Below are 4,286 nucleotides of genomic sequence, written 5' to 3'. Positions count from 1 at the left end.
TATATATATATATATAGAAAATTGGCATGACGTAATAGTTTAAATATGTATAGTATATGTATTGTAAAGTGAGTAGGACTGATATTTGATCGATATGTTTTCATTAGTTACGAGATGTAAAACAGTTGATATTGAATAATATTAATCAAAAGTTAGTCAAAAGAAGAGAAAAATATTGTTTAATGCAAATATGTCATTCATGATGCAAAAATTAGAATTTTATGAAGGAAACGGAGATAGTTTTTTATTATATATACTATTTGACTTAGAATGTCAGATTTTGAGAAATAAGTATGATTTTTCAAAGAATAAATATTATAGTAGGTCATTTTCATTATAAAGCACGGATAAATTCAAGGAATAAATGGAACGCGATCAAAACCGGTTGACGAATTGTCGAGGCACGAAAGAAGTTATTTCGATAGATTTAATGCTTTTATTATTTTTGTTTGTATTTTATAAAATATTTATAATGTATCACAAGTAAACTTTTAACTTATAAATTAATTTATTTAACGTTATAATAATATAAGAAAAATCTGAATACTACTAATCTTTACTCTTTCATTAAAATATTAAATGTAGCGTTGAATTATATATTCTTTTACTTATACGTGACCTATAATTGTCAGAAAATTATATTTTTATATGATCGAAGCAAAATTTATTAAAAAAAAATATTCGATCCTGTGATATCATTAGAAAATATTCTTTTTACTTACTTATCCTTCGGAAAAATCTAATTTTAAAGAATTCGTCGCAGTTTCGCAAAAATATTGAAAATCGATGAATTTGAGACAAAATTTTATAATAATTCATTCCTTTCCACTTAACTATTCTTTTCTAATGCATTCTTCTCTCGTTGAAACATAACAATTCAAATTTAACCTATAAAACACTGTAAACACTATAACGCTGCTAACCTATAAAATTTACAAAAAAATAAAAATGTCTCTATTATACTTGTTTATTATTACAATGAATATTTAAAATATTTCTATTTGTTTAACATGATAATCGCGCGATTTCTTTATCTAAAAATTAACGCAGAATGCAATTTCCATTCCAACAAAATAAAAAATAGACGCTTCATCTTTTATACTCGCGTCAAAAGGAAAAAGAGAATATGTTATCTGAAATGCACATCTGGAGTTTATAAAACAGACCGATCTTAGCCGGATTCATACGTAATTATTCGGTGCACAGGAGGTTCGCACGTCAATGATACGCATTTCGAGCCCTGGCGTGGTCGGGCTCATTGTCGTTGGCGGTGACAATAGGGAACAAAGTAAACGGACTCGTTCACCGCAACCGTTATTCATTGTTATGCGCCGTGACGTGGACCACGGCCGCGTTTAGCCTCGTTAAGAACAATTAAAAGTAACCGACGAACCGAGTATTGCTTAATTGCCGCCCGCGAACGTTCCCTTCAAGATCCAGGACCCAGCCTTCAACCTAACCTAACAATAAGCAGAGTCAAAAGTTGCGTGCATGGCACTAGAACGTTGCGCACGTGGTAAAACAGTACGAAATCACAATGGCGGTTTTGCTCCAGTATGTGAAGAATCAGCGAGTTCAATGTCCGCGTTATCTTTTTTTTTTTTTCATTTTAAATTCGAGTTTCGTGTAATCTACTAACGAGTGAATTTGAATCGAGATAACGATTTCATCAGGAAGAATACAACTATAACGATTAAAGTCATTTTTCATTTTAAATTTATTACGAATTGATCGCGGCAATTAACAGCCTTGTTAACGATCCTTTCTCCTCCTTTGTGAACCGTGCCACAAGTTGTGCGCGAACAAGCGTTCATCCTTTGTCCCAGTGTTCGATTTTCCTTTCCGTCCAAAGTAACTAGTTCGTGGAAGATACAACGCCGTGCAAACTGACCGTTAACCGGATTTTCGAAAAATTTGCAGAATTCCCACGAAACGGAATCTCCTCTTTTATTCTTACAAGGTATTTCTTTACCGTTTCTTTTTCTACCACGGATTCAGACGTTTCGGTAACGAGGACGTGTTATGCAAATTTGTGGATATTGTAGCTGGCACGAGAGAGAATACGATATTTCTGTTGGCAGAAATTTCTAAAAAAAGGAGACCAAGCATTGTTTAATTTTCTACTTTTGGCCGAATTGAAAGCGCATTGTTCGAAGATTTTTTTTAAAGGTAGCTAATTTAAAATCTTCGAATCTTTGTTGGGTTTAACATTATCAATATACTTCAAGAGAGAAATCAAATTTTCAAAGATAATTGTATTTTGTTTCGAATTTTTTATTTTTTTATTTTTATATCGCATGAAAGGATAAAAAAAAATCCATACGTTTTCTCGATCATCCGGGAATAGGATCGACGCGATTCAGCGGCTCGTTAATAACTGGTCAAAGAAATCGACGATGGTAGCGATTAACGAGTCACGATTTCTCGACGGAGTATGCTTTCATCTTTAAACGGTGTTCACGATAAATCAGCACCTTAAAACTGCCCTGTTCTCCGCCAACAACGGTCTCGGCCTCCGTTATCTATCGCTGTAGCGTGCACACTGTTTGTCCGTGAAATCCTCCCTCTGATTTACTATCCGTTGTCTGATATTTTCTATCGAATTAAAAATATCGAAAGAAGGGAAAGAAAAGAGAAACGACGAAAAAAAAAGAAAAAAAAAAAAAAATTAGAAAAAGAGGAAAGAAACCTTGGTGAAATTATGATTGCACGGGCAAAATCACGTTTCTAAGGTGAAACGTTTATAATACCGTGTTACGATATTATCGAGCACGCGATTAGACCACAATTGTGTTTATACGTGAGATCTCGCTTGTTGTGCATAGGGAAAATTAAAGCGTTAGGTCAATGCGTTAGGTTAATTTGCATTTTTTTTTCAATTTTTATTATTCTGTTTTTTAATACGTTAATTATTTATGAAAAGGAATTTTTTTTCTTTGTTATAATATTTATTTTCTCATGGATATTCCTTTTCTATTCTCTGTTTCTTGCTACCATCAATGCTTGTATCGTTTAATAAATAATTTCTCTTACGCTTTGCCATGCGGTGTGGTTGTAAATACGTCGTAACCCGGATACCCAGTATCGAAATTTTTTAAGAATCGTGGCGCACGATGGTTCATATTAACCGGTCACGATCCTTTAATCTTTTAGTCGCGTTAGCTTCTTTAGTCGCGACATAAGCTGCTATAATGCACGTGCGCCACGTCCTCGTGGTGGGAATGCTGGTATGGGAGGAGGGGGGGATAGTAGTTCCTCGATTACGGCGTTCGAAGGGCGGGCCGTGTTACGATGGTGTAACAAAATAGTAATGTTTACTCGCCATGTTGTTCACATGTTGCGTATTAAAAATAAAAAATAGACGTTGGTCGAGGAAACGTTGACAAGTTATCGCAATAATAAAAATTTGTTATGTCTTTCGAAAGAATTTTACGATAAACTATTTCAGTTATTTTTTTACAAAAAATTTTAAAAATAGAAATCCTTCAAACAGTTCTCTTTATCTTACATCGAGCATTTTAAATTCTCCTAAGAATTAGCCAGGTTAACGTTTTATCATAAAATAGCAAGGGTGTATACTTCGAATGTTAATCCGGATTGCAGGCACTAAAGAAGTTGATTTACAATCGGCCAAACTTAATATGTTTGCAAATATGTGGATTCCTGATTTGTATCGATAAACCGTGCATATATATATATATATATATATAATTAATCATAGGCTTAACCTCTGAATATATTCTAAAAAATGGTAGAATTTTTAAATAGAAAATTTATCTAAGAATAACAATATATTGCCAATTCTTTTTTTTTTTTATTAATGAATGACGTCACTGCATCATTGTCAATAACAATTAATTAATTAATTAAAGGATTAATTGAACAAAGTTCTTCCTTGATTCTTCAAGCATTCATAAAGAAATCGAGGGGGACTACTATTTGCTTAACCATGATGCCTATAAAATATAACCATTACAGGAAGTAGCCTAGATAATAATATTCGGTCTAAAAGCATCCTTCTAAATTTATTTTTTAACCACCTCCCCCCTCCTGACTCGCATTGTTATTCCTCACTCTTTCACCCTCTTATGGCGAAGAAACGGAGGGCACGTCCCGTTGCTGGACGCACATACATACAGGGATCCACCTCGCCTACTCGTTCACGGTTATGCCTTATTTATGAGCACACCGATACTTCCGAGCGCGGACAAAAGGCAAGAAATATGCCTCGCGTGGAAAAGTAGAATTCCAATCGCCATTCGTGGCGGGCACGCGTCGTTAAGGAG

General features: G+C 34.0%; 1 protein-coding gene and 1 long non-coding RNA gene across 9 annotated transcripts in view; one reads left to right on the top strand and one right to left on the bottom strand.

The window, feature by feature from the left end:
• LOC102678711 overlaps positions 1 to 4,286 on the top strand; it is a 23,962-nt gene that overhangs the window by 11,345 nt on the left and 8,331 nt on the right. The gene's annotated exons all lie outside the window — the stretch shown is intronic.
• The window catches only part of LOC116185290, a 3,646-nt gene continuing 1,616 nt past the window's right edge, over positions 2,257 to 4,286 (bottom strand). The window contains exon 2 of the long non-coding RNA XR_004150101.1: positions 2,257 to 2,595. This is a non-coding gene — a long non-coding RNA (uncharacterized LOC116185290). The remainder of the gene's footprint in view (positions 2,596 to 4,286) is intronic.

This window comes from Apis dorsata, unplaced genomic scaffold (assembly GCF_000469605.1).
Source record: "Apis dorsata unplaced genomic scaffold, Apis dorsata 1.3 scaffold_150, whole genome shotgun sequence".
Classification (NCBI taxonomy): domain Eukaryota; kingdom Metazoa; phylum Arthropoda; class Insecta; order Hymenoptera; family Apidae; genus Apis; species Apis dorsata.
The sequence above is the reverse complement of the archived record's forward strand: the minus strand, read 5'-3'. Positions and strand labels throughout refer to the sequence as shown.